Here is a 17,446-nt window from a genome sequence, read left to right on the forward strand (position 1 = left end):
ATATAGCATGAGTAATTTTTATATCTGCAAAGATCTATCTCCCTGTCTGTCTTCTATATGTGTCTGTACAAATGTCTCTTTGAGGATAATGGTGCTTTGATGAGCACTAAGATCGACACTGTTGCAAAGAGCACAGCTGTGTTTCTGTTTTTCTGCTGCTGTGTGCTAGCAGTGTGGGATGGAGAGGGGTTTGATGACACTTTGTCATCTTTTCTGTTTCTGTTAAGTCATTTAAACAATATTCTTCATGTTTAATCATGAGATCAACTCAATCCGAAGAACTGAGTCATTGTTTCTTACCTTACCTTACTCTCACCTGTTTGTGAAAGCTCTGTCCTATAGTGTCGCTGACACTGCGTGGACATCGGAGAGCCATGTCCAGCTCTAGCTTATCTAGCTTTGGTCAGTAAGGCTGCTTTCCTCACAGTATAAACGCACAATAAATATTTGTGCCTCACTGCAGAGCACACGATTCCCAACATGATAGTTGTTTCCATGACAGCAGTTGCATATTTGCTACTCTTGTCACTGGACAGAAACAGGTGGAGGGGTACCTGTGGTGTGTTTCCCTGTTAGGGAAGGCTTTGGGAAAGAGCTGCTGTCCTGCCTGTGCAAAGTGGGCTTTCTTGTGCTCTTTGCCCCTGTTTCGCTCCCTGTGGGGGCACCAGGGTGTTTTCCAGAAACAGAGTGTTACCACAGTCATGCTAGCACACTGACTGCTCACGACTAGAGCTTCTCTAGGCATTCTTTACATAGCTTAGCCGTGACAAAAGGTCAGAATTATTTAACGCATAACAATACCACGTGTAAAAAGAAATCTGTCACCACAGTGGGTGTACACTAGCTTGCCAAGAATGTGAATATTTGTTGTGGGATGGTTGTACTCACACCAAACATATTTTTGTTTGAAATAGGTTATCTTAAAAATACTCTTTTTCCTAACAAAATAATATACTTTTAATTATTATTCATTTTAGGTTTAGCATCAAGAATTGGTCCTGGGCCACAATATTCAGTGACCTGGTGCCCTAAGTCCAGTAACCTGGGGGAAAAATGCTTTATCTTCAAATATAACCTTTCAAACAGTACAGAGCATGGTGCTTCATAAAATACACAAAAAAGGAAAACAAAAGCATGGCAGTTGAAGCCAAACAAGAGAGAAGGACGGACATGGTCAATAGGAAGCAAGAAAGATAAAAATGATAAACTCAATACAATGATAAAAAAGTTGTACAGTACACAACAGGGGTTAAAAGGAAGTTAGTAAGTAGTAAGTTTTTAAAAGAGATTTAAAAAGGACACAAGTAGCTGTTTTGATGTCTATTGGAAATCTGGAAAATGTATATCCCTGCTGAAGATTATGAGAGGTGGAAGTAACCAAAATTTCCAAAAAAATTGGTCTTCCAGACCTCATAGAAGATGGTCACTAGGTCCTGTTAAGATAAGTTCCCATTCAGAACACATTTATTCTTATTTTGTTTACAACCTGTAGACCAGTAATAATGTGATAGAAATACTCAATGCGTAAGGATGTATCATCTCAGTTTCTCTTGAGTGCTTTCATATGACTGGGTGTGTGAATGTTGGATTGGACATCTTTTCTTTCATTTAAAACTTAATTTAGCTACTTAAATACATATGAAATTTACAATGCAACATTAACATGCAGAATTAAAAACAAAAAAACTAAATGTGTAGAAGCAAAACAAAAAATCAAAATGACAAAGTTTGAACTAAAAACATTCTGATGAATGGCATTGGCAGTGGAAGAGAAATCATGGTTTATTATGGGAACATCTGATCAAAGAAGATGTACAGCATTAAATGGAGTGTGAATAGAATAGAAATTAAAGACCTCAGTTTGATTAGCATTTTAATTTACACTGCTAACACTGATAAAAAAAACCCTTCTCTGTGATCATCAGCCCTGCTGTCTTTCCTGTATGGCCGTTTGGTCCCGGGTAGGGAGTGAGGGGGCTGTTGGGATGATGTGTCTTAGATTAGTTAAATTGGAGCATAATCGCAGCAGATTTTGTCAGCGTTTCTGCTAGTTGGCAGCGCAGCTGAAGTGCCGCGATGTAACTGAAGAAATGGTTTTTTATCGTCCTTTCCACCTTTCACTCAGGTTTCCAGCCAACTGCCGTAAATGAATATTGTGGGGATTGATTTTCTCAGCTCCCTAACTACCTACACATTTCCTCGGTCTGAACATGCCCAAAGCGGCCTCATAAATCTCTTTGATATGTGAATCTGCATTCTGTTGTACATCATTGTACCCTCAGACTCACCTCCAAAAAACGCTCCGATGGGACTGGTGTGCTTTCGGGTCCTCCCATTCACTTTAACGGCCCTCTGTTGCGTTTCATTTAGCGAAGCGGAAGCGTTTCTCCCCTCTGTGCCTGCGACGGGCTCTGTCCCAATCAGTCTGCGTGCAGGCGGGTTCTCTCATTCATCCTAACAGGCGTGAGCGAGAGGGGGCTGTCGCCCCTCCTTTGCACACGCTTTACACACAAAGTGAAAAGAGGCACCATGCGGGGAACCTGTGTGATGCAGTCGGCGGGGTGGCTGAGTCTCATCCCACATACTAACCCCCCATGCAGCCAGAGGTTCTATTCTCCTGTCCTGGTGCTCCTGTGATCCAAACTCTATCTCTAACCCTCTTTTCTTTCCCACTGTCTGAATGAAGTGGGGGGGGAGGGGGTGGGGGGGACTTATGGAAGGCAGACTGTCCAGTCATGAAAAAAAAAGGAAAAGCATAGTTTTACTCTAGCTATATTTCAGCAGCTGTGTTTTGATAAATGGGAGATAAAGAAAAGGGGCTGATGCTGATCTCTCTCTGATGTGACTCCACTGCTTTGCTTCCTCTAATTTCCGGAGCCCGCCTGTTATCCCTCTGCCCCTCTCCAAACCGGCAGAACTCTGTCCCTCTCTGCATGCTTTACTAAACAGCAGGTCCCCAGAGGTACTCCTTGTGTGGCACAGAAATTATGGTCCCGGCAGTCTAACGGAACAAACAGTTATGATACAACTCAACCTGACTGACTGACGCCATCTCTAGCAAGATGATTGTGGACTGTATCTTTGGTGTGTGTGTGAGTGAAGGCCCTCAGTATTGTTGAAAAGATATGTTACTGTGTTTGAGGAAGGGGAGGGGCTTCTTTGCTCAGTTGCCATGGGATCATTTCTCATGCATGAGGACAGGCCTGCATCAGTATTCAGATATAAGGAGCAGAAGGTTACAGGGGAATGGTTTACGCGCTACAGGTGTCTCGTTCCACAGCGCACAGTAATATTTTATGTGCGACACATGGCCCGTTTCATGACGCTATCGTGTCATGGATGGCGGGTGACCAGGCAAGGTCCCTTCCCTGTGTGAGTCGGGCCCGGAAGGGGAACGGAATCACAGTGAGGGAGTGTGCATTCAGAGAACGCTGTGTTATGGAAGGGTGAGCGTGTTTGAGGTTTTTGGACTGTGAGGTTACCAGGGCTGTAGGAAGAGGGGGAGGGCAGGGGGACATGCCCCCCCCCCACAATAATTGTACCGAAAGAAAATCATTCGCCATGTACTTTTATTTTGAAAAGCATGCTGCGGGAGCACAGTCAGCAAGTCCACCCAATACAGCAAATATCGTTCCTTTTAGTGAACGATTACGATTAGTCACCCCATTAAAATCATGCAGTAGGTACCTACTAACCAGTTGGCTCAGTAGGTTGCTATCAGACGACTGAATGGCTACAGTATCTTTTTAAAAAAGTGTGGTTAAAAATCACCCCATTCAAATCTTGCACCGCAAGATTTTGCGAGGAAGTCGTATGGGGGAAGGGATGGGGTAGAGGTCAGGGCTCTGTGCAGGCCAGTCAAGTTCATCCCCTCCAAACACAAGCAAACCATTTCATTATGGGCCTTGCTTTGTGCATGGGGGCATTGTCATGCTGAAACAGGAAATGGCCTTCCCCAAACTGTTACCCAAAAGTTGGAAGCACACAATTCTCTAGAATATCATTGTATGCTGTAGCATTAAGATTTCCCTTCACTGGAACTAAGGGGCCTAGCCCAAACAATGGCGGGGGGGGCAGACCCCTGTGAGTAGAAGGTGTGGGATGGTGAGAGGATGCTGCGAACAGCCAAGTAACAACTTCTGTTTCAAAAAAATTTCCAACATCAAAAAGTTTTCAGAGCTGGATAAAAAATACTCAGGTCTAAAGCTCCAAAAAGCCTGGGGCTAACGAAGCCCACGGTGTGAAGAACAAAAGTGCGTTCTCCTGAGCGCCCTAAAGATGCTGTGAGGGTGCGCGGCGCCTGGAGTGTTCTGCTGCGGAGCTCTGAGTTTAACCTGATTCTGCTGCTTAATTATGAGGGTGTGTTCCTCCCGGGAGTGACTGAGGAAAGGGTTTTATGCCATCTCTGTATGCCAGCACAACTCTCCCTACTGAGTGTGCAAGGATACTAACACAGGGACAGATAGAGGAGCCGGTAGTAATCACCAGTGCACTTCCTCCGATATTCTTCTGACTTCCTGTGTGTTACATATCAATTTATAGTCTCTGTGTCTCCATATAGCCTCATTGTGTCTTTAAAAAGTCTATCTGTATATGGTCTTTATGCACTTTCCTTGTGTCTTCCTATGGTCTCTTTCTCTTGATATAGTCTCTCTCTTCCTATGGTCTCTTTCTGTTGATATAGTCTCTCTCTTCATATGGTCTCTTTCTCTTGGTATGGTCTCTCTCTTCATATGGTCTCTCTCTTCGTATGGTCTCTTTCCCTTGATATGGTCTCTCTCTTCATATGGTCTCTTTCCCTTGATATGGTCTCTCTCTTCATATGGTCTCTTTCCCTTGATATGGTCTCTCTCTTCATATGGTCTCTTTCCCTTGATGTGGTCTCTCTACTCACTGTCTCTTTCCTGCTCTTTTCCTTTAATGGCCCTTATTGGCTTTGTAAAAGCACAACAGAGCCTTGTACATGTATCCTGTTAGCTGTTTTTTGTTTCCTAAATGTGTGCATCATATGGCATACTTTAGTAACCGAATAAGCTTTTCTTGGCTGTAGACTTATAATTGGCATTACTTTGGCGGAATTGTGCCGACTTCCGTAGAAGCCACACGGATTCAGAGTTATTGTTGATGAGACCGATAACTCGGGCTAACATGAATCCGAAGTGTTGTACCTTTGAACGAGCATGTACAATCTCATCAAAGGGAGGTAACTGAAAGAACTATCCCACCTGTGAAGTATCCATGTGTGAATGAAGCCCTCGTTCTCACAAGCCATTCTGGTGCTTTTCATGTTTGCAGGCATGACCCTTCTTTGAAGCTGAGGCTGACAAACAAGCCGACTATAGGGCCAGCAGAGAGAAAGGAACTTTAGCAGCCAGACTCTTCTGCGTATGACAGAGCTGATCCTTAGCTTCACGCCGTCTCCGGCATTGTAAAGGCCTCGCCAGTGTCACCATGCTCAGGAATAACCAGCACACTTCATTCTCTTATTTTAAAGGATCTTACTGTTTTTTGTTAAATACTCAAAGGAAAATTGTGGTGAAGGATGATGCACAAAATCCAGATTGGTCATACCAGAGCTGTGCCGAAATTCCCAAAGTTGGTCGTTGTTCTCCTTCTGATGTCAAATGATCAATCCGAATATTTAAGGCCAGTTTACAGTTAGGTGACGTATGATCGGCCGATAGATATCGCTGCATTGTCACCAACATTCCATCCACTTGCTCATAAAATATATAAACACTTAACCGATGAGAGTGCATCTTTGGCCCTGTTCATACCTGGCATTAAAATGCGTCTTGGGTGAACTGATCACAAGTGGACAACTCTAACTACAGGTGTGAACGCACCCAGGACGCAGGACCCAGGAAAAAGTTTTTTTTTAAATGATACCATGTCATTCTACAGTCAATATCTGGAACTAAGTATTGAATAAATATACAACCTTACCATTGGTTTTACGCATAGAGATGTCCCTTTTGAGACTGAGCAGTCATATATTGTCTTGGACAATCCATTTGTGAAATATACAGGCATTTGTGATGCCTGGGTACCTTCCAAAATAGCTGCGCGTAATACCACACGTGTTGTTTACAGCGTTGTCGCCCTTTTTAGTGCAGTCTGGCTTGATTGACAATTCATTTATTTAGTAGGTGAGAGTATAAGCCTTCTAATAATGTATAACATGTCTAATTTCTCTTTTGGAATAGCATTGTATAGGTCAGCGTAATTGAAAATATTCTTATAATCGCATTCACTTACGCATTCACTCTGTGGTAGCAGTAAAAGACGCTGCACCTAAAGAAACGTTGTCACCAATTTTTCGTAATTTCTTGGAAAATACTATTATTATTGAGGACTTCTGTGCATAGCTAGGCCAAATATTTGCTGATAGACCTATCTGACTTCGTTTTCTGGAGCAAAACAGAAGCGGATAGAACTGTATCATTTTGGTTGGTTCTCAAATCGCATAAGCTGGCTTTGTCCACAACGTTTGAAAATTTTGAAAAGCACATAGAGACATATTACGAGTGCGTCAAACATCTTGAGCGATTTGGTTTACCTGGAACACACCAAGGAATAGACCCAGTCTGTTTTTGTTTTGATTTTGCCCGAGCGCCGAGGTCTTTGCAAACTTCTTCTTCTTTAATTTTCAGCAGACTAGGCACAGGTAGTGCATTGCTGCCATAGACTGTATGAAAATATATTGGTTAAAAACATATATATACCTCCCGCCGGTTAAAAACAACAACGCATTTGGTCTTTGCAAATGGAAATGATGTACGTGTTTATTTGCATATTGAGCGGGGAAGTGAGATCTGATCACAAGTGGTCACTCGAGACGCATGTGGAGATGCATTTTGATGCCAGGTGTGAACTGACAACCATCTCGACTGAATCTAGACACAATCTGGATATATCTGGATACAAAGTACAGGTCTGAACAGGGCCATTATGGCATCTTCGTGATCTGCCTGGTTGGCACCATACAGTCATTGAAACGCTTTCATCGAACTTTAACAAATGTGTGATCTGTCATTCTATTTATTTTAAGGTTAGTCTAGTTGACTTCACACTTTGCTGAAGGTAATTGCGGGAGATGAGAACATTCTATAATAATATTGTCATGACAGCTGAGCCAGTGATGGGGTCAAAAATCAATACACAAGTCTCGGTGATGGGAGCAACATTGATAGCGACAACGACAAATTGTAGTATACACTAAAAGTTGTTGTGACCAACCATCAAATGAGATTATCACTAGTGCCAATGATCGCCTAACTGGGTAACACTTTTAACATGAATTAATGATGTACAAATACGTTAACAAAGCTGTACAGATGAACTTTTTAGTAGTTAGTAGTTAAGAACTACATTAGTTAATGCCAAGTCATGTGACCTTATTGTAACTGTAAACTGGCCTTTAGTGATTTCGGAGAACCAGGAGGCTGCTTAAGAGTTGGTCCCGAGTGTCCGTTGGGAGTCTGGAGCACTGTCAAAGACCAGATTTTAACACTTGATCTCAGTGCTAATAAGGGTATTAGGTCTTAGTTATAATTGTATGTAGAGTTCGGTCTACATCCTGTTTAGAGCACCGTCCTAGTGCTGATTACAGCACTCGGTTTTAGTGCTCATTAGAGCACTCAGTCTCAGTACTGATTTAATTACTCCAATTCACTGCTGGTGAGAGCTGTTGGTCTCAGTGCTGATTAGAGTGCTCAGTCTCAGTGCTGATTGGGTTTCAGTCATGATTATAGGTGCTGGGGGAGCTAAAGAGGTACATAGCAGGCAATTGGCACATGCACAGATGGGCAGAGCAGTGATGTATAGAGAACGCTTCAGCATTGAAGAACATGTTGGTGTCAGGTTGGGAACCCTTCTGCCATTCATTAGGATTTTAATTAGTCTAAAAAGAAGAATGAATAGGACGGTGAAAGCGGCTGGGGTCAGCGGTAAACAGTCACACCCCGGCCTCTGGATGGCTCAGTCTGTGCAGGGGTGAGATCGCTATCTGCCCACGAGCTGCTTTATCTCATATTGATCACAGAGCACAGTGTGTGATTAACCAGGTCTAGTGTCTCCTTTTCCCCAACACCACCCCTCTCTAGTAGAGTGTCCCCCTCTCTGCCCTGATCTTAGGATGCAATCGGCTTCCTTCTCCTGCAGATATGGCTCACTTTGTTACGCTCTGTATTCAAGGCCAGAATCTCATCAAAACATCCACCACAATGTCTTCCTGTAGCTAATAAATAACTTCCCAGCATGCTTCTTACTGATTGAGAGAAGAGATCTTTGCCAGGAACACAGATTGGAAAATTTTTTATTTATTTTTTTGATTGGTTATATTTTGTCAGCAAGGAAAAATGTGTTTTGCTCCTTTAAAGGAATAGTTCACTTCTGAGGTTTAAAAAAAATATAATTTAAATTTTTTGTGTAGGTTTCTTGAGTGGCCCAGACTGTTTTTCTCTGCAGTAAAGTGTATTTAGGATATTTACTGAGGTTTCTAATTACGTGCCAGCTGTATAATGGCTGGTACAAGTTTGTGAGAGAGAAGAGAGGAAATGCACTTAAGGTAACTCCAAAGACATTTGTACAGCAACGTGTGTATGTTGGAACTATTTGCTGTGGCACAAGCTGAGATCACTGTGCTCAAGGGAAAAAGTACTGGCAAAATAAATAAAAAAAACATATTTCTTATATATGATATTATCTAATGTATAATTGTGCTTAAGTACTATAAAATGAACGTATGTACAGACTCTGAAATATAGTAGTTGCATTTTTTGTTTTTCAGAAGCGCTCCTGTGAGATGCAGTCGCTTGGCTGAAAGGAATGTGAAGCAGAGGGAATTTAAACACTGAGCTGAAGCTTCACAGAGCACACATTAAAGCAACAAGAGCAGGTAATCAAGGAAGAGAAAGAGCAGCAGAACAGGAAGGAGAGAGAGGGAATGGGAAGGCTCTAGAGCAGAGAGAAAAGAGCTCCTCAGTGAAGTATGTGCCTGGCAGACCATGATACCGCCATCTTCAGCACCTGGGACGTTACTGTTGTCTGGCAGTTGCTGTTACGAAAGCTTTTACTTATATTGAGCCTTACACAAAGCCTCCTGTGATCCTCTTTAATGTGTTATTCTACTTCAGATGTGAGTGTTTTTTATGTGACATAATGCATTTCTAACAGCTCTGATGGAATCGTTTGTGGACACATGAACCCTCTATTGTGGGAGAATGTCAATGGAATGTTAAACCAATGAGGAGAAAAGGATTCTCGTCTTTTCAGCTTTAATCCAAGGAGCTTTACCCCACCCACCCAGATGAGCTTTATCTCAACCACTTAGGGATGCTTTACATCACCTACCCAGGGGTGCTTTACATCACCCACCTACAGGAGCTTTACATCACCCATCCAGGGGATCTTTACATCACCCATCCAGGGGATCTTTACATCACCCATCCAGGGGAGCTTTACATCACCCACCCAGAGGAGCTTTACATCACCCACCAGAGGAGCCTTACATCACCCACCCAGAGGAGCCTTATATCACCCACCCAGTGAACACTGCAGCTGAGCATGATGCAGTGAATATTTTACAGCTCACTTGCCACACAGCACAACATAACTGCAGTGACTGCAGATCTTACCACAACTGATAATTTGTTAGTGCTTGGTGAAAAAGCTAGGGGGCACATTGGCACTGATAACTCAAGGAACCCTGGTCAATGTAAATATGCCCTTTCTCCGGTGGCACCAAGCTTGATGAGTGCTGCCACTACGCTGGGTTAATCATCAAGGTTTGAATTTGCAAGTCAAAGACTAAAGGGCACTGCCTGTTTTTCTACTGAGAAGCAGCTTGGACATCCCTCTCTGTGTTAGAGCTTGTGCTGTCAGCACTGCCCAAGGGTCCTGTGTTTGGATGTAAGGACTGGCTTAAATCCTGAGGTAGATCAATACTTATGAATATGCACACACATAAATGTGTGTGCTTTTTTAAGCCTTCCCGTGTAAAATCAATGTTTCCTTCCCACAACTGTGCTCCATGGTTACTGCACTTCGAGGTTGAATGTTCTCCTGATCTGTGAAGTATAAGGCAGCCAGAGCAGAGGATGGAAAGGTGAGTTCTGGGTGCTTTAGTGTGGAGTAGCTAATTAGCGAACTAGCGATTTGTCACTGCAGTTACTCTTTCTCAGCAGGATAATGCAGATAATTTAAACTATTGAGCAAAATTATGTGTTTGAATGTAATGCCTCTGGAGTGCGGTTCTATTCAGATGTAATTTACTGTGATCAATTTGTCAGTTCCCCAATTAATTATGCAAATTTTGTCTTATCTTCTTTTGGAAGACTATGAGCCTGTTTTCTGGTTTTTGAATGATGATGAAAGACTGTCAGAGTGGTAATTAGCCAGGTAAGGGGGGAGTCTGTGGTGTGCAATTAGTAATAAGTGGGCAGAGAGAGTCAGATTTGCAAGTGAAGAGTCTGCATTTGACTTTATCTGAGGTTAGATTTTTTTAAAAAACTTTTAATATCAATTTTTTAAAAGAATTTGAAAAAAAGTTATTAAAGTGAAGTATCAGTAGATTTTAATTGAGGGTAGAAAATATGAGTAACATTTGGAGGAATCATATCTGAGCAGGGAATTGTGGGAAGAGACCCCCAGGGATTAGTAGGAGCAGTAAAAAAAAATGCTGAATGTTGGGATATACAGTCGTGCTAAAAGTACTGAGCATAAATCCTGTACATTTTTATAATAGCAAAGGTTCTTAATTAGTCCATGGAGCCCCAGTCTGGGATTTATGTCCTAGCTCATCTGGCGATGGTGTCAGTGAAGGAGATCAGCAGAAGGGGGCTCGGGTCCTGTGGTCACCCTGCGTTCATAAGGACCAGGATACTTAATGCTTCTGGCCAGGAAAGCTTAACCCATGCTCAGCACTGTGTAAGGTGTGAGTCTGGTCCCAAAGTTTGTAACACCAGGGGACTCCATCAGGAATTAAAAATTCCATGAGCAACTGAGTCACAGTATAACAGGGTCCATTAGGTATTACAAAGGGCAACAAAACTAAAATGTCCACTAAAAAGAACACCAAAAAAAACCTCTTAATATTTTATAATTTTAGGCTCAATTTATAGTTGATTGATTTTTTTTTTTATTATAATAGAACTCAAGGGCATAATGTTAGCTTCAATATGGGGTGGGGGGCGGAGGTTGAAATGAATAGATTGAGAACTGCAGGGAGGGAGAAGAACAACTGCAGTTACTGATCAACAAAGCTGAGTAAAAATCACTGAAATTCATTTCATTAAATAATAGATCTCATTCACAGCAGTAAGAAATGAGTGAAATAACGTGCACAGCTGCGGCAACAGTAGCAAGTGCTTGAAGTGTAAAAAAATCAGTGGGTAGTTCTCGGCTGCTAGGAACAGCCTACGAGTGAAATCCAGTGATAGGCTGCTGCATTTACTCGCTTACTTTGGTCCATCACGGAAAGAGCACACTTTCATGCCTTTAATTTAACTGAATGTTGTTAAAAATAGAGCATGCTGAAATTACATTACCAAGATAAAATACGGTTACAGTGTGTCCTGTTTTTGTTTCTTTAAAGGTCTTTTTGGTGAAACATGTTGTACTTTGTGAATGTTGAGTCTTTGAGTGCCTGTTGTCACTGTTGTGACCATAACAGGGGAAGGAGCACTGGGCATCAACACTGTTGATGGGGGCCATCAAACATCTGATTGCAACAACTGACAAGGACGAGAATGCAATACTTTGTTTCTCCCAGCATTAGCAATAGGCTATTGGTAAAATGCATAGGGCCACACATGTAACACTGTAGGCTACATTAAGGTTGACAGTTAACATCCAAAACTGCCGAAAAGTCATGAGCTATGTCTCGGGGCGACATAGCTCAGGAGGTAAGACCGATTGTCTGGCAGTCGGAGGGTTGCTGGTTCAAACCCCGCCCTGGGTGTGTCGAAATGTCCTTGAGCAAGACACCTAACCCCTAACTGCTCTGGAAAATGAGAGGCATCAATTGTAAAGCACTTTGGATAAAAGCGCTATATAAATGCAGTCCATTTACCATTTAAAAACAGAGGAAATCGCAGAAATGGGGGAAGTCACGTAATCTGCGGCATCTGTGTATGATTTCCATGACAGACACTGATCAGTATATCCTAATGACCACACAAAATCCCCATCTTTATTATATGAAATTATGTTTCTCATCATCATGCTATATTAGTGGGGGGGGGGGGTTATATGGCCTGTTTTATAATATTGGGGGGTTGTATCTCCCTCGTAATCTACGCCCTTGATGGAGTAATGAAGTAGATAGTTATTTCAGAGTTGTTCATTCATCAGATCACTTTGCTTGGTATTTAGTACAAGTATAGTCCCTTTTGGTTCCAGATGGGGAGTTGGATAAGGGTTGTTGGGGAGCAAAATTTGGGTGTCAAAGGTTTGTAGATGGTAATGATCCAAGGACCAGCTAGGGACCGCAGGCTTGTCTCTGATAAATCCATCACACTCCAGAGTTTGCTGCTTCTACTATATGGCCTGGCTATGACCCAGCTATACCATATAAAAACTGTATTAAGGCGGCATGGGGGGGGGGCGGGATTGGTGACATGGTGATCTTTTGCACTCAGGTTGGCCACCAGTGCAGCCCTTACTCTGCAGTTGTGACTGGAAATGCATTCTGACAATCTGCATGAATCTCAACGAAAGGGAGAAATGAAAGAGGGTTAATGAATATCTCATTACAGCACATCTGATGGTGTTTCAGTGCTGAAATTACTGGCACGTCAGCCCCAGATGAGAGCCATCCATCATTATCATAGTCGTACAAAACCCACTCTGCTCTGTGTCGGCCAGGGGTGTCAAATTACAGCGCCGGAGGGCCACAGGGCCTGCAGGTTTCCTCTCAATCAGCAGCCGTTTAAGGCCTTGGGAACAAGGTCTGTGGACTCTTTAGCCAGCCAGTGACTTAATTTAATCACTTGTGCTGAAACACCCCGGTAACCAGCGGACACTGTGGCCTTCCAGGACAGGAGTGTGACACCCTTGGCGCAGTCCCTCTTGTTTAATGTGACCAGTTGTGTAGTACCAGTGTTATTATGGTAAATGTAGATGGCTGCTGTCAGAGGAAGCATTACCGTATCGCTGAGAAGCGATTCATGGTTCACCCCTTAGATACAGCACGCCAACAGCGCTGTGAATTAAAGTGCTTTAATCTTCTCAGACCTTAAGTCATATGTCACATTCTGTGAGTCCATATGTATCTACCAATGAAGGCCCTTGCTGATGGAATGGATCTGAATGACATGTGATGCACAACACAGAAACAAAAACAAGGGGAAAAGCCATATTTTATTTGGAAGAACCAGATGGTATTTTTTTTATAAATGCTAATGATCTTGGTTTCAGTATTCATCACGTAATGAGCTGCTTGCACCTCTTCTGGTGTGTCTGTATCAATGTTAACATATGTTTTATGCTTCTGATTTTTTTATTTCTATTTTAGTAGTCAATTCCACTTTATAATTCAGCTTAGTTACTATTGACTATTAGTGTTTGTTAGTTTGAGTTTACTTTTATTTTCTCCAGTCCTTGAAGGCATTTGATTTTTATGTTGGTTTTAGGCATTTTATGTAGGGTCAATGAGGTGAGGAAGTCTTGGTAAAAATGACTGTTTGTGTGCAATGTTTATTTAAAGAACGTACACCCTGAATGTGCTTACTTCTCAAGTGCATTTTCAATTTTATGGGATTTTTCACTTTGAATTACATGCGACATACCCCACTGCATACAACTTTGCATTTGAATTTGTCAGTTAATGCTTTATACCAAACAGGATTTACACATTTTCTTTCAGTTTGCTAGTTAATGCTAGCCAATAGGGGTCGGAACTGGACCTGCTTTACAGTATCGTTATTATAGTTCGTTTTTTCACTCCTCGTTTTCTTTTTTGTTTGAGTTAACAATGATAGGTTTGATATGTATTGATGGCATGTTTTGCATTAGCGTATAACCAGCACTGGCTGCAGTTTTATATTCTCAAGTGAAGTTTGTCGCTGAATTCCCGTGTTCCAATAGAGCGGTTTGCAATGATGCATGATGACATTTAGTTGTGCTCAGAGCTAATCTCGTGCTCTGTATTAATTTGTTCTCTGTACAATTCAGTGGAACTTGCTTCAGCCACTTGGTAATTAAGAGGAAATGGCTGTGTCCTTGGCGTAGAGGCTCATCCCTTATTGCAGATACGTTTTGTGCTGGTTAAATGATGTGGTTGCCCAGAGGGAAAGGGGGGTAATTTCCCAAACCCACAGACTGCCGACATCACGGCTCAGTTAGCTCTCCTTAGCCTGAGTGGGAAAATGCCGTAATGTTGTAATGGCATCCCAGCGAGAGATGTCAGTGAGGCGGGGGAATGTCGGCCCCCCCTCCCCGTGACTCATTGATTGAATTGACGGTGGATCCAGAGAGCGCAGCAGTGGACCCTGAACGGCTAATGCACCCGCGTCCTGCCCACGAGGCCGGAATTGTGATGAGCGCTTCCTCATGCGAGCGAGGAGGACCCCCCGGTGGATTGAGGGGAGAGATGAGGTGGGAGGATTTGTTTTGGGTTGAATCCTTTTGAGAGACTGGAGGATGTAAAGAATGCCGTCCCACTGAGGGTGTGCACACGCTCAGGGTTTTTTTTTCGAGGGTGATGCCCTTCTCTCTTCACCCTGCAACCCTTCCCCAAGATCTGCGTTCTGTTCTCCCCCATGAACCCCCCCCCCCTTTACCTCCGTTGTCATTCATTCCCCTGTTTCCCATCTCTCCAGTTCTAGCTCTGAATTTCAATCACCCAGCAGGATGTGTTTAGGATTCATGGTTGGTTCCATCGGATAAGCTCATAACTGTAATTAGATATCTTTTCAATGTTGTTCTTGCATTTAATGGAAGCTGTACATCCTGCCCTCCCCCCCCCCTCCACCCTCCCCAGTTTGTTTGACATTCAGTGGCTTGGATTATGACACACATTGACTCACCAAATAGCAGAACTACCAGTAAACTGCCCTGTAGGATAATTACAGACAACTCAGATATGAGCCTGATTACTACATGGTCAGATTTGCAGTGCGATGTCAACCAGCATACAGGTGGTGCTTGACAGGGAAAGTCACAGGGCGATATTACTGAAATGTCAGATCACAGACACACTGCTCCTGAGTGGCGCCGTGCAAACTGAGCAGGATTACGTTCAGTCCACTGGCTTCCACAGCTGTGTGGTGAATATCACCACCAGGCTGCTGGGTTGGAGAGAGAAATGGTCTCTTCACCATCAAACAAGCTGCAGTGTCTCAGCCTCTCGGCCTGCTTCTGTGAAAGCAACCGTGGCAGAATTCTCATGAATAAACCCATGAAACAGCCTTTATGTATGTGCACAAATGGATGTGCAGAATAATTTCAATGATATCACCTCCGAGAACTGAATTTTATTTGTGCTTTGGTTTTGAACGTGTGGGCTGTTAAAACAAACTAACTCAAGATTGCTGATAGGTCTCTCTCGTGCTTATTTATTTATTTAGTTGTTTGTTTGTTTATGGCACACATTACTGCATTAAAAGATGCAACCCTTTGATTTGGTATGCATTTCTCTTGCTTCTGCTGTGGCTGAGAAAAGGATTGCAGTTGGTGTGTGGAGCTGTGGTGTGGTGTGTGGAGCTGTGGTGCAGAGATGTGAGGAGATCGGGTTGGGGTCTCAGTTCTTGTTCATGCGCTTGTTCACTCCAAAATACCACGCTTGATACCGAGCAAGTGCGTCTTTTTGCATCCTGAAATAAGGAGCCATAGTGGTTGTAGATGGAGCTTGAATCAGTGTGCAGATCGGTGTGCGCTCTGCGAGAGGAGGCTGCCAGTAACCGTGGGCTGTGAGTCTCTCTCCTTTACGCTGCCAGCGCTGGTCTGGGTGCAGTTTGCTGGTCTGTTTATGAAAGTGTCATTGCAGCTGATGCCAAAGAACTAACAAGAACCATTTCTCGGGCTGTGTGGCACTGGCGGAGGCAGACTAGTGTGAAGGGAAGCACGACGGGACCGTGCTCGGGCGGTATCGCCGGAGAACAAACGCTAACCTGAGAAAGGACGGAGTTTGATTCAATTAGCATGTACAATTCAGATTTAGGTTGAGTACGGCTGAGAGGTAATTTAAACTGGATGCTATTTAGGCAGACATGATTAATTCATTGCTCCATGAATTAATCCGGTGGGCGTACGGTTTCGTGACTCTTTGTTCCTGGAAAATGTGCCCTTGATGTGTTTCCTCTGTCACCGAGGGATGAGCAGGAGCTCTGATCAGAGCACAAATCTAGTCCCCACACCTGGCTGTCCAGCAGTGCTGAACCCCACACCTGGCTGTCCAGCAGTGCTGAACCCCACACCTGGCTGTCCAGCAGTGCTAATCCCCACACCTGGCTGTCCAACAGTGCTGAACCCCACACCTGGCTGTCCAGCAGTGCTGAACCCCACACCTGGCTGTCCAGCAGTGCTGAACCCCACACCTGGCTGTCCAGCAGTGCTGAACCCCACACCTGGCTGTCCAGCAGTGCTAATCCCCACACCTGGCTGTCCAACAGTGCTGAACCCCACACCTGGCTGTCCAGCAGTGCTGAACCCCACACCTGGCTGTCCAGCAGTGCTGAACCCCACACCTGGCTGTCCAGCAGTGCTGAACCCCACACCTGGCTGTCCAGCAGTGCTGAACCCCACACCTGGCTGTCCAGCAGTGCTGAACCCCACACCTGGCTGTCCAGCAGTGCTGAACCCCACACCTGGCTGTCCAGCAGTGCTGAACCCCACACCTGGCTGTCCAACAGTGCGGCCCATTGATTGTATTTCTCCAGCTGATGAACGGCAGTTTGCCTGTTAAAAACAGCACCGGTGTGCCGGTTAATTAAAACAGTGCAGATTGTCAATGAATGGAAACACAACAATGTGCCTTTTAATGAAAACAAACAGTGTGTTGGTTAAAAAGAGCAATACCGCTTGTCGGTTAAGGCCACCATCTGAAGAAATAAAAGGTATTGTACTTTGAAAAGTACCGCTTAAGGGATGTAATAAACCAAGGTTGAACTTGTCACACACATCAGCTTCACAACGAGTGAAGCATTAATTAAGGCCACTGAAGTTATTCAGTTATACATCCCTTTCTTCTGTGGAATACTTTCATAAAATATCTCTCAGCCTGTGGATGTACACATGAAAACTGCATTATGTACATAGTTTATGATATCTCTACCTATGGACAAATGTACTGGATAATAGCTAATAGCATTGTGGACATGTGATGGCAATAACTCTATTGTGGATATGTATATAATGACAAAACTGTGGCCATACTGTATGTGCATGATAACTGGACATGGGTAAGTCTATTCTCTACTTGTAATTGGTTGGCACAGTGGCTTTC

At 43.5% G+C, this 17,446-nt stretch overlaps 1 protein-coding gene across 12 annotated transcripts in view; it reads left to right on the forward strand.

Moving 5' to 3' along the window:
- The window catches only part of grik4 (glutamate receptor, ionotropic, kainate 4), a 201,893-nt gene that overhangs the window by 8,930 nt on the left and 175,517 nt on the right, over positions 1-17,446 (forward strand). For 7 of the 12 annotated variants that reach the window (XM_064301393.1, XM_064301394.1, XM_064301383.1 and 4 more), the window contains one exon: positions 8,792-8,899. The exons of the other annotated variants lie outside the window; for them this stretch is intronic. The gene's annotated coding sequence lies outside the window, so the exon portion shown is untranslated. The remainder of the gene's footprint in view (positions 1-8,791; positions 8,900-17,446) is intronic. 12 annotated transcript variants of the gene reach the window in all.

The sequence above is a fragment of the Anguilla rostrata genome, chromosome 12 (assembly GCF_018555375.3).
Source record: "Anguilla rostrata isolate EN2019 chromosome 12, ASM1855537v3, whole genome shotgun sequence".
NCBI classification, from domain to species: domain Eukaryota; kingdom Metazoa; phylum Chordata; class Actinopteri; order Anguilliformes; family Anguillidae; genus Anguilla; species Anguilla rostrata.